Here is a 14,606-nt window from a genome sequence, read left to right as displayed (position 1 = left end):
CATTAAAAATTCCAAAAATCTTTACTTTCAAAAACCGCGCTTTGATTTGACAAATTTTAAAATTTTGTCGAGGGAAAGACTAGGACAACGATCCGAAACGCCCTCGCTCCTAAAGGAAAACAAAATTTTTAAAATTTAATTAATTATAAGTTTTATAAAGCATAAGGTTTTATATAATAAAAAAAAAAAAGCTGAAAACACTGTAGCCGGCACCCCATGCGATCGCATGGGGTTTGCACTTGGAACCCATGCGATCGCAAGGGGACCAAATGCAGGTCAGAAACAAATAACAGCAGCGGGTCTGTTCTTCACACAAAACACACACATACACCCGAAAAAAACTCTCAAATCTTCACCAAATTTCGCCAAAATTCACCGTAATTCGTCATTTTTCTTGCTCTAATCATGCCTAGATTCTCATTCTTCAGCAAATTGGTAAAAATTACACCCCTAAACTCTATAAATTCCTAGTTTTTGTGATAATTACCAATTTTTTACCTAATGCAATTTTGTTAATTTCTAGTGTAATTAGTGTTAAATTGTTAGTATTTTATGCATGTATAACCTAGATTGATGCTATTTAACATAATTTGAAGCCAAAAACTTCAAAATTTTTAGAAATCTAGGGTTTGTGTTCTTGAGCAATTTGGGGCTTTTTGATATAAACAGGTTATGGCCGATTTTTGTCATGAATTATTGCTAAATTGAGTAGTGTAACATGTTTAGATAGTTAAATGATCCAAACAATGATCCTAAACATGATTTTTGGAGATTAAAGTGGACTTTTTTAGTCCAAAATTCATGAACTTGATTAATTTGATATATTTGCCATTTGAGATTTGTTTAATTATTAATAATGAATATTTTGACATGTTATTTGAGTTAAATGCTTATGTATTTTGTATACATTTTCATATGTGCTTATTTGAAAAGTGTAGAATTGTGAAAAATTGTGAAAATGTGTATAAGTTTAATTTTGATTTAACATGTTATAGTGATTGTTTTAAGTTGTTATTTTGCTAACACTAATGCATATTTGGATGCACAATTTTTGTGTTTAATGTGTTTTACAGAGAGCCGATACTGGAGGTTCAGGAGCATCATCATCTAGACGATCAGTACCAGCACCAGAACCAGAACCAGAAATGCAACACGAACAAGAACCACAACAGGAACAACAACAGCCTGATCAGCACATACCTTATTATGATCCAGTACAGTTTGTTGATGAATTCATAGTATTCCCAATGAGGTCGCCAGTAGAATTCCCAACGATTCCTGAGCACACTCTACATCCTAATCTGAGATTTAATAGAAGATGGAGAGATTACGAGACATATCAAAGGAACAAATTCAAATTGGTAACAAAAAATGTAGAGGTGCCAAGGGTAATTGATTGGGCCCCTTTGGAAACGGTCCATCTAGCTGACCGTGTTAGACAGCTTTTAGTTCAAAGGTATGGCAGTTCTTCTTTTACAGATTGGAAACGTCTTTTCACCATTCGTAGACCTGTATATAAGGAATGGTGTGTTGAGTTGATGAGTACTGTATCACTTGATACAAATATAGTTAGGATAGATGATAGAAGATTTCTTAGGTTTATCCTTGGCGGTAGGATGTACAGAATGTCCATGCTGGACATGGCCAGGGCCTTACAGATATATACTCCTGGTGAGTTGCTATTACCCGATTGTACAAACTTGATTCATTATGGTGAACGGGTAGATAGTAACTTTGACGCTGACGCCATTTGGAGGCGTATGTCACATTTTGATGTTTTTACACGAGCAGGAGGACACTCCTATACACATATTGACAGAGCCGAGCTTCGTATTATTCATAGATTTTTGGCTAACTCGATTACACAAAGAGGTCATAATAAAGAAAAAATTACCTTATATGATTTATTCTACCTAAAGTGTATTCGGGATCCTAGAAGCTTTGTCAATATCCCTTACTGTGTTGCTTTTTATTTATCTAAAATGGTAGAGGGAATGCAGGACGGGAGTATAATAGGAGGAGGTATTTTTGTTACTCTCATTGGAGAGTATTTAGGTGCTGATAGGAACCAAAGGGGACCATTACAGATTTGTAGAGAACAGGTTGAGCCCTTAGGATTGAAAGTTTATGTGGGTGCTAAGGTATTGAAAAGTAGACGTAACCAGGCAGTACCCTATGAGGGATCTCATCCTCAGGTAGAGAGAGGCTCAGACGAGGAAATGGAGGAGGCGGAAGACATTAGGGATGTCTTTCGAGATGCTATTCTTGACGTCCACGTTCGTATAGATGAGGAAGCAATGACGAACGCGGCAAGACATAGTATGTATGAGCAGTGGAACTCCGAGCGAGTATACGAGGATTATAGGCGACGCCAACACGATAGCTGGTTAGTAAATCAGCACCAAATCATGAGCCAGCTATCATATCAGGTACCAAATAACTATGTACCTACTCGACCTGCTCATTTTCCGCCACATAGCCCCGATATCCGACCACCCTTTAACCGGTATGACTATAACCAAGCCTATCAGAACACCTATAACCAACAATGGAACCCACCCGATGAGATGAACTGGAACCCCTATCCAGACTGATTTAGTTCCATTTGGTTATTTTTATGATTATTATGTTTTTATCTTTTGACTTTTTCATGTTTAAACTTATGTTATTGGATAAATTTGTGTAATTTTTATTATTTTATTATTATTGTGTACTAATATTTCATATTTAGAATTTGAAAGTGGGATATTAAGTCCCATTTCAAATTGCCATGCATGATTATACTTGTATGTATGTATATTGTCGATTGTTCAAAACAGGGTAAAACAGCGCATTTTCAAAGACTGGCATTATGTTCAGCAAAAGCTACTAATTTTGACGACAAGATGACAAATAAATGTGATGTAACAACAGACGAAATGAACAAATGCTATGCACCATTTATCATTCAGCAAACAAACGCCAATATATTTGGAAACTTTGGTAAAATTTAATCATTTCTACGCTAATCACCCTCAATAATTTAAATTGTACTGATTTCTTGCAAATGAGGGCATTGCAAGATCTTAAGTGTGGGAAGGGGTTAAATTCTTTCGGATTTTTAAAATTTTTATCTTTATACACTTGGTTACCATTAAAAATACTAGTAACGTAGTAGTTGTATTAGAATCTAGTGCTCTCTGATAATAAAGAGCAGCCCTAGTCTTATATACTGACTACCCAATTCTAGTAAAAATTTTCAAAATTTTCAATTAAATGAACTCAAAATCATGTTTATACATATTTATGAACGATAAAACTAGGTGTTAACACCGAAATTATTGTAACCTCGGAAAGGACATAAATTGAGAAACAAACCAAAATGTTGAAATTCATTTAAAATGGAATAGAGGACGATAAAAAGGAAAATAAAAGCCAAGTGTGGGAAAATTTACCAAGTTATCTTAAACATATGTCACATATATCTGTAACAAATAACTGAAAATACTTTTGCTTTGGACTAAACTAAACCATTTTACCCGATGAAAGAAAAGAAGAGATGGATCTACACGATGAATCAATTCCATCATTAAAAGGAAGTAAAGTCTTCCAAAAAAGACACGCGCTTCTTGATTTAGGTCAAGAAGTTGTCGTCTAGACCAGCTGTAGGTTGACGAAAAATCTAGAAAAGTCATCTCTAAAATCAGCAGGAAATCCACGGACCTCAGCATAAAACAGGGTCGCCAAGTGGTCAGATTTATCCTAACCATGAGAAGGATTTATCTCGTACAATGGGGGGCACCGTACAAATTAGCTTGATAAGACTAATGAATCAGATCTCCAAAAAGGATAATCTCCTTAAAAGATCAAAAAATCAGCTTTTAAGACTGATATTACTCAATCCTTGAGATTGACTTTAAAGATTGAGAATTACAAACTCATGGAATTCGATGATATCTAAACTCGAGCTTGAACGAGAAAATATTTTGATCAAATTAAAACCGATTTGTTTTCTGAAAACCCATTTTCAATGCGTTCATTACCATTGAACGTAAAATCCTAGGAATTCACCTGGAATTCATTAGGTCACCTGAACCAAATCGGGTGTCAACCGTAAGAACGGTGGTTGCATAGTGGTCAAAGACAGGACCTTGTGCCAGACCGAAAAATCATAAGGGTGAGCTTTACTATTGCTCCTACCAAGGATAGTAATTGCATCCGACACGTTATAGACCATAATTAAAAGCATGTCAGGGGACATTGCCTTAACAGTTGCTTGTTCAACGCTTTCCTTTACAACCGGACGGTAGTTTATCGAAAGGTAATATACGGGACAAGTAAACTGGACGTGTTGCTTTCCAAATACAAGGTTAGCAAGTGGGTGACACAAAACCGCAAGTTTTGAGCTAAAATTTTCAAATCTGAAACCCACCAAACCCACAAAAATATTTTGCAAACACCGGTGAAGGGTTATTCCTGAAAACTTATCTAGGGTAAAATCTAGATTGAATTTTCAAAAGATCAAATATTTTCATAAAGATCCAATTTCCTTAAGGATCTACATTTTCATAGTCATGTGGGACTGTAAACCGCCTTTCAAATGTGCACTTTGCTTTGGAAACCGAAAGTAAATCGGCTATTTGATTACAAGTGTCGTTGACCTAAACCCGAGGCAACTGTGGATGACACACCCACCTTTAACCATGGTTCTATCGTTACTATCATTGTTTATACCGCCGTATAGAAATCACTGATGTACAAAGTGTGAAGAATAAAGAAGTGATTCTAGTATTTCAAGACGATATTGCTTGAGGACAAGCAACGCTTAAGTTTGGGAATATTTGATAATGCTAAAAACGAACATATATTTCATAGCATTATTCTTCAAGAAAGACAAGCTTTTAGTTGCAATTGTTCTAATTTCAAGTAATTATCGTTTAAATAATAAAAGGTGAAGACAAAAGACAGATTTGACGAATTGAAGACGCAAACGACCAAAAAGCTCAAAAGTACAAAATACAATCAAAGAGGTTCCAATTATTGATAAGAAACGTCTCGAAATTACAAGAGTACAAGATTCAAAACGCAAAGTACAAGATATTAAATTATACGCAAGGACGTTCAAAATTCCGGAACCGGGACATGAGTCAACTCTCAACGCTCGACGCAACGGACTAAAAATTACAAGTCAACTATGCACATAAATATAATATAATATTTAAATAATTCTTATAATTATTTAATATATTATATTATTTATAAAACCGTCGGCAGAAGAAAATTACCAAATATGAGCCTCCCCAGCTGGCCATGCTATCGCATGGCCTGGAAGGCATAAATCCATGCGATCGCATGAGCCCCAGTTCCAGCCCACATGCCTATAAAAATCGAGCTTTGGTGCACCACAAATCCATCTATCTTTCTCTTTTCTCCATTCATACGATATATTTATATTTATAATTTATATTTTAATTTTAATTTTAATTATAATTCTAATAATAAGGGTATGTTAGCGAATATTGTAAGGGTGTAAGTCGAAATTCTGTCCGTGTAACGCTACGCTATTTTTAATCATTGTAAGTTATGTTCAATCTTTTTACATTAATGTCTCGTAGCTAAGTTATTATTATGCTTATTTAATCCGAAGTAATCATGATGTTGGGCTAATTACTAAAATTGGGTAATTGGGCTTTGTACCATAATTGGGGTTTGGACAAAAGAACGACACTTGTGGAAATTAGACTATGGGCTATTAATGGGCTTTATATTTGTTTAACTAAATGATAGTTTGTTAATGTTAATATAAAGATTTACAATTGGGCGTCCCTATAAATTACCATATACACTCGATCAGACACGATGGGCGGGGTATTTATATGTATGAATAATCGTTCATTTAACCGGACACGGGAATGGATTAATAGCCACTAGAATAATTAAAACAGGGGTGAAATTATGTACAAGGACACTTGGTATAATTGATAACAAAATATTAAAACCTTGGGTTACACTCAGTCGACATCCTGGTGTAATTATTAAACAAAGTATTAAAATCATGTTACAGTTTAAGTCCCCAATTAGTTGGAATATTTAACTTCGGGTATAAGGATAATTTGACGAGGACACTCGCACTTTATATTTATGACTGATGGACTGTTATGGACAAAAACCAGACGGACATATTAAATAATCCAGGACAAAGGACAATTAACCCATGGGCATAAAACTAAAATCAACACGTCAAACATCATGATTACGGAAGTTTAAATAAGCATAATTCTTTTATTTCATATTTAATTTCCTTTATTTTATATTTAATTGCACTTCTAATTATCGCATTTTTATTGTTATTTTATTTAATTGCATTTTTAATTATCGTACTTTTTAATTATCGCAAGTTTATTTTATCGCACTTTTATTATTCGCAATTTCATTATTGTTATTTACTTTACGCTTTAATTTAAGTCTTGTATTTATTTTTAATATTTTACATTTGGTTTTAACTGCGACTAAAGTTTTAAAATCGACAAACCGGTCATTAAATGGTAAAAACCCCATTTTTATAATAATAATATTACTTATATATATATTTGTATTTTTATAAAAGTAAACTAATATAGCGTTAAGCTTTGTTTAAAAAGATTCCCTGTGGAACGAACCGGACTTACTAAAAACTACACTACTGTACGATTAGGTACACTGCCTATAAGTGTTGTAGCAAGGTTTAAGTATATACATTCTATAAATAAATAAATATCTTGTGTAAAAATGTATCGTATTTAATAGTATTTCGTAGTAAATTAATAGCTATTTTATATATACCTCGCACGACATCAGTGGTCACATACACTTATTATTTGCTTCTACTTAGTGAAGCATGCTTTTGGATTGTAAAACATTCGATGTTGGTTTAAACATCACTTTATTATTGAATGCAAACTCTTTTTGAAAACGCATATAGTACTTAACCTTGTAATGATCCTGTTGTTGATGATTCGTACACGATGGTTTTGTACGGGGCATCACATTTGGTATCAGAGCATTGGTTGTAGGGAATTAGGTTGCATTAGTGAGTCTAAGACTGACCCGAGTTGGATTCACTAATAGGACTAATCTACAACTTGCTAGTTTACGTGTTTCCGCTGAACTTACTGCATGCTGCTGCTTACTTTTACTGCTATATGCCGTATGCTACTACATGATTTCACTACTGTATGATATTACTTGCTTTCGATTGCATGCTACCTTCGTACGATTTGCTGTTATTACCATGCTACTTATTGTTATACGTGACTTAAACTGTTGGCCTAATACGTGCTTGCTTTATGACTTACTGACATGGAAAATTTATTTTTCCTTGTTCAGATGTCAGATGTACCACCTGCTAGCGTTTTGGGCAGTTCAGACTCAGACCCCGTCGCCCCACCTGCTGATGCTGCTGATACACCGGTCCCGCTACCCATTAGTGATCCCGGCGCTTCTACTTCCGGAGCCAGTAGTAGTACACCTGCCCCAGTGGCTGCTTCCGATGGACACGTAGGCCCTACGGAGATTCCAGCTCCGTCTGCTTCCGGACCCTCGGGGTCACAGCCCCGCATCGGTGGGATTGAGATTCCCGCGGAGTTCGGGGAAGGGCCATTTCGTAACCATATGCGCACGCCTTGCCGACGCACTCCCGACGGACGTTTAGTGCCGATTCCGCCAGGCAGACACAGACAGATGTTGGCCGCCTTCGGACTACCAGTTCAGCCACCCGTGTCACCACCACATGATTCGGATGACTCATCATTCGCTGATTCTTCATCAGATGATTCTTCATCAGACTCCAGTGACGATGAGGACCCTGCTGATATACCTATTCAGCCACCCTCTACCCCGCCGAAGAAGCGGTACCGTCCTGATGGTACCGTCATTCCAGGGGTGAATGGAGGTCGTGCTTTCACTTATGCTTTTGGTCGGCATCGTAGGGTTACTGCTCGTAAACGGCTTGTACCGTACCCTGCCGACCCACAGATACGTAAGGTTCCCGTATTGACTGTTTCTGGAGCCGAAACATCTTCACCTCGTTTCGTGAGGGCTGCACCACCAGCACCACCAGCACCACCTGCACCACCGGCACCACCTGCACCGCCGGCACCGCCTGCCCTACCAGCTCCCACTGTCGAGGAATTGACAAGGGAGGTGGGAATCCTCCGAGCTCGGGTTACTAAGCTCTAGGAGCAGATGGCTCAGGTTTTGGACATCCTACACCCACCTTCACCGTAGAACCTTTTGTATTAGATTTCATGATGTAATCTAGTTGTAGTTTCATATTTCACTTATGTATTGTACGAATCTATCATGATGTATGAAACTTATTATTAATGAATGGAAACTTTGTGATGTTACTTTTTGCACAAGTGTTCTATTTACGTTACTGTATGGTGTTTTGCGGTACTTGTATTAACTTACGTTACTTAATTAACATGTGTTGTGCTGTTTACATGTTGGTTGTTATGTACTATATTATTATATATTGAATGCTGGATTTTGACTTGAGTCAAAATGTTTGTATAGAACACCATGGCTAAAGCTCGATCCACACCTACTGCTGCTCAAATTGAAGAGATGATCCAAGAACGTGTAGCTGCAGCCCTAGCAGAAAGAAACCTCCAAGCTCCACCGCCACCACCACCGGTTATCCCACCCGTTCGAAATGGGTGTACTTACAAGGAATTCCAGAGCTGCAAACCACATAACTTCAGTGGAACCGAGGGAGCAGTTGGTCTCACCAGATGGTTCAAGAAACTTGAATCAGTATTATGAGTTAGCAACTATTCGGAGGACAACAAGACCAAGTTTGCTTCGTGCACGCTATCTGACAGCGCGCTAACGTGGTGGAACACGTTAGCTCAAGCGAAAGGCATCGATAAGGCGTATGCTACGCCATGGGAGGAATTCAAGGCTGCTATGATTGATGAGTATTGTCCGAGAACCGAAATTCAGAAGATGGAAATCGAATTTATGCAGTTAAAGGCCGTTGGGAACGACCTTGATGGCTACAACAGGAGATTTTTGGAACTAGCTCTTATGTGTCCGACAATGGTCACTCCGGAATTCAAGCGTATGGAGAGGTACTTCTGGGGACTCCCTAAGTCCATCAAAGGAAACGTCACATCGTCTAAACCATCGAATGTTCCCGAAGCAATGCGCATGGCGCATACCCTCATGAATCAGATTCTTGTTGATGAGCCGGAGAAGGCTAAGTTTGAGGCTGGTAGTAGCGAAAAGAGGAAATGGGACAACAACCACAACAACAACAACCACCACAACAACAGGGGGAGAACTTATGACCATACCCCCGCCAAGAGGCACAACAACAGTGGAAACCCCAACAACAACACCAACTCTAACCCGAACTACAAGGGAACCTTACCACAATGCAAGAGGTGTTACAAACACCACACTGGGTATTGCAATGTTGTCTGCGAGAAGTGTCAACGGGCTGGGCATATCAGAAAAGACTGCAAGGTCACCACTTTGAATGGGAAGCCGAATACCAATGGACCTAAGAAGTGCTACGAATGCGGGCAGACGGGCCATTTCAGAAATGCGTGCCCAAACAAGCGAAAAGATGGCGGACCACCCCGCGCTAGAGCTTTCAATGTTAATGCAAGGGACGCACGCGAAAACCCCGACTTGGTGACAGGTATATTCAAAATCAACAACCTTTTAGCTTCTGTCTTGTTTGATACTGGTGCGGATAGAAGTTATGTATGTAGACATTTTTGCGATAAGATTAATTGGTCATTAGTCCCATTAAAAGAGAGTATGCTTGTCGAGGTCGCCAATGGAAAACTTGAAAAGGTTGACCATATTAGTCGTGGAGCTATTATCAATATAGCTGGTGCAGATTTCGAAATTGACTTGATACCTATCAAACTGGGAAGTTTTGACGTGATCGTCGGTATGGATTGGTTGAGCAAGATAAGGGCTGATATTATCTATGGAGATAAAGCACTACGCATACCACAAGGAGATGGCGAACCAATGGTTATCTATGGAGAGAGATGTACCTCGAAGTTGAACCTCATTAGTTGCGTGAAAGCGCAAAAGATTATGAAGAAGGGACGTTTTGCTGTCCTAGCACATGTGAAAGCAGTAGAAACTGAGGTGAAAAGCGTGAACGACGTTCGAATTGTGAACGAATTTTCCGATGTCTTCCCTGAAGAATTGCCTGGATTACCGCCGCCTAGAGCCGTAGAGTTTCAGATTGATTTAATGCCAGGAGCTGCACCTGTAGCTCGCGCACCTTATAGACTCGCACCTTCCGAGATGAAAGAATTACAAAGCCAACTACAAGAACTACTTGATCGAGGATTTATCCAACCAAGTTTCTCGCCTTAGGGCGCACCTATGTTGTTTGTGAAGAAGAAGGATGGATCCTTCCGTATGTGTATCGACTACCGTGAGCTCAACAAATTGACTATCAAGAATCGGTATCCTCTTCCATGAATTGACGATCTTTTTGATCAACTACAAGGATCGAGCGTTTACTCAAAGATCGATTTGCGATCCGGATATCACCAGCTGAGGGTGAAGGAAAGTGACGTGATGAAAACTGCATTCAGGACCCGTTATGGTCATTATGAGTTTCTCGTGATGCCATTCGGTTTGACAAATGCACCTGCTGTATTCATGGACCTCATGAATCGTGTCTGCAAGCCATACTTGGATAAGTTTGTTATCGTCTTCATAGATGATATCCTCATCTACTCCAAAAGCGAAGAAGAACATGAGCAACACCTCCGACTAGTACTTGAACTCTTAAGACAAGAGCAACTTTACGCCAAATTCTCCAAGTGTGAATTTTGGTTGAAGGAAGTTCAATTTCTGGGTCATGTTGTGAGCGACCAGGGTATCAAAGTTGATCCAGCCAAGATTGAAGCTATTAACAAGTGGGAGAACCCCACTACTCCGACACATATTCGCCAATTCCTAGGTCTCGCCGGTTACTACCGAAGATTCATCGAAGGATTTTCTCTGATTGCGCGTCCTTTGACCGCGCTGACTCACAAGGGTAAGAAGTTCATTTGGGAACCCGCACACGAATCAGCATTTCAAACTTTGAAGAAGAAGTTAACCACCGCACCTATCCTATCGCTTCCTGAGGGCAGTGACGATTTCTTTGTTTATTGTGATGCATCGAAGAGTGGTTTTGGTTGTGTACTGATGCAACGATCAAAGGTTATTGCCTATGCCTCCCGCTAACTGAAGATTCACGAGCGGAACTACACTACTCATAATCTTGAACTTGGAGCCGTTGTCTTTGTGCTCAAATTGTGGAGACATTATTTGTATGGAACTAAGAGCATTATCTTCACTGATCACAAGAGTCTCCAGCATATCTTCGATCAGAAGCAACTGAATATGAGACAGCGTCGATGGATCGAGATGCTCAACGACTACGATTGTGAACTCCGTTATTACCCTGGCAAGGCCAATGTTGTAGCTGACGCTTTAAGCTGAAAGGAGAGGACGACACCTCTTCGTGTTAGGGCTCTGAACATCACCATCCATTCGAACCTCAACAGCCAGACCAGAGTAGCCCAAGATGAGGCTCTCAAGGAGGCGAACATAACTCATGAACATTTGAACATACTTGTCTCTCGATTCGAGGTTAGGGAGTCTGGACTTCGATGTTATGCCGGAAGAATTTGGGTACCTTATTATGGAGATCTATGAAACCTGATACTTGATGAAGCACACAAATCGAGATATTCGATTCACCCTGGAGCGGGCAAGATGTACCACGACCTTAAAGAACAGTATTGGTGGCCGAATCTTAAGAAGGACGTTGCGACTAATGTTGGTAAGTGTTTGACTTGCTCGAAGGTTAAAGCCGAGCATCAGAGACCTTCTGGGTTACTTCAACAGCCGGAGATCCCACAATGGAAGTGGGAACGAATAACAATGGATTTCATCACTAAGTTGCCAAAGACGGTGGGCGGATACTGTGACGACCCGGGAATTTCCGACCAAATTTAAACTTAATCTTTATATGTTTCCGACACGATAAGCAAAGTATGTAATGTTGAGTCTAGAAAATTTTGAAACGATGTTCATATATTCATTTGACCTTCGACGGCTTTCGACGATTCACGAAACAATTAAGTGCAAATAGATATGTGTGTATGTATATATAAATAATAATTTGAAATATAATTTGAAGTATTATATGTTGTTGTTATTAAAAATTAATAAAATAAATATAGGATATTTTTATAAGGTGGCTGCTACACTAGTTTGAACACTGTTTTTGCACGTTTAATTAACTTACAAATTATAATATTATATATTTCTCTTACTCTTCTTCTTTCTCTATATACGTATGCATATGATAAGCAACACACACCCACCACATCAAATTATAAAGTGATGTACTGTTCTTTCTTTGAAAAATTGCAATTTCTATTTCATTTCAATTCAATTCACATCATTCTTTTATCAAGAGTATATAATATATATTATTATATTTAATACTATATTATATATCTATCTAATTTGAATATTGTATGCTTAAAACACTAGAAATTGTATTGAATGTGAACTGGCGTGAGACTATTGTTTTGTCCACAATTTGTCCCATGTGCTAGTCTCCCACTAACACCATAAAATTCGATCAACAAATATAAGAGACAAACACCAATATATTTTTCTGTTACCTACCCATATCTATCACCATCTACCTTTAGTTAAATATCTTCATCTTTTCTGACACTCATTTCCCTTCTAATTCTGGTCGTATTCCAAAAACTTGTTCCACTTGATTTAGATTATTATTATTTTATTGTTATAATTAAAGATAATTGATAAGTATGGGTGTATACATATATTCTTTATCCTGGTAAACACTCATAACCCATTAACACCACCACAAACTTTGTTGTCTTGAACACTATAAATTATCAAGTTTCCTGCATATTTGTATCCACCTACATGTGAACAAGCCACACCTTTTATCTCGACTACTATGAGAACATACAAATATGAGTGACCCTATCATCGTCTCTTGAACTCCAGTAGACTATTGTTTTCTATCAACAAATACACCACACATACACGATTATGGAACTAATCAAGCCATCACCATTCTTAATTGATTACCAAACCATCACCCTTTCATCACCTATCGTTGGCTACCACAATTACAAATTTCTATTATGCTCGTCAACCATCACCATATATTACTTGCTGCACATAAACCATCGTGTTCCTGTTTTTGTTTCAAGCAACCGAAACCAATTATCCTCACCTACTCTCTCTCATCACTCTCGCTATATATTTTTTTTGTGAACCATCAAGACCACCACGGTTAACCACCTACTATTTATGTTTCTGTCCTAACCGTCGCCACCAACAACTAGTCATCATTGTTTCTGTTACTACCACACCGTTGTTAAGCTACTGCAGCTATTTTTTTTTACAACTGTCGCTAACCACCATGATCTCTCTCTCAACCTCTCACTCCTCTTAGCGATTGTAAACCACCACCATTATAATCCATATCACCGCCACACAACCACCACATATCACGCTATTGTTGCTACTAATTTGCTGTTATTTGAAGACCACCCAACAAAACACTCGGCTGCACTATGCTGCCGCTACATTTTATTTTTTTATTTTTTTTGCTTTGTTTATTTGACAAACATCCACTATCAATAAAGAAGAGGTGATAGATGTAAAAGGCACGAATATTATAATGATAGGAGGAGTCATTATTGACTGCTACTTTTATGTGTTTAAAAAAAAAAAAAAAGGGAAACCGTAACCTTTATATATAAATGGTGGGCTGTTTTCCTAAATCTAAAATAATCACATAACTGGGCTTGGGTACAATTTTTGGGCCGATTACTTTTATCATTTTCACATGGGCTTAATAAATTGATAGTTGGGCTTTTGAAGTTGGGCAATTATCCTTCTTGTTGCCATCGAGACTTAGCTATGTTTCCTGATGGAAACGATTTATTGATGACGATAGTTGATGAAAATAATGGTGATTATTTGATGATACGTGACTAGTACAGATGATGATAACGTGAGGAATCGAAGATGATGATGGTGTCATGAAATGATAAGGTTATGATTTTGTTATGATATTATGCTAGTTTAATTTAATGAGGATAATGAGGATAGTTTAGGTTAAGGATAGTAATGATGCACGATGGTGATGATTAAACAAAGATGGCGATTAAGTAATGATAGTAGAGATAAAGATAAAATGTTAATGAAGATGTTAATTAACAAAAATAATTAAGATAATGATACATAATATGATTTGATAATGATAATGGGTTTATCCTGAGGAGAAGAAGGAGAAGAACATAGAAATATTGATTATATAGTTGTGGTTTGTGAATTATAGCGGAAAAGCGAGATAGATCAGATGGTTAGTAGTGTGAGTCTGGAACGGAAGGTTGTAGTTTCGAGCCCGGGAAGCGGTGTTTATTATTTTTAAAGCTCGTTACTCTAAGGTAGTATTTTTATTATTATTATTAATTTTATTATTATTATTATTTTCATTATTAGTATTGTTATTAGTAAAAATATTATTATTATTATTACTATCATTAACATTATTATTA

Source organism: Rutidosis leptorrhynchoides, chromosome 3 (genome assembly GCF_046630445.1).
Source record: "Rutidosis leptorrhynchoides isolate AG116_Rl617_1_P2 chromosome 3, CSIRO_AGI_Rlap_v1, whole genome shotgun sequence".
NCBI classification, from domain to species: domain Eukaryota; kingdom Viridiplantae; phylum Streptophyta; class Magnoliopsida; order Asterales; family Asteraceae; genus Rutidosis; species Rutidosis leptorrhynchoides.
The sequence above is the reverse complement of the archived record's forward strand: the minus strand, read 5'-3'. Positions refer to the sequence as shown.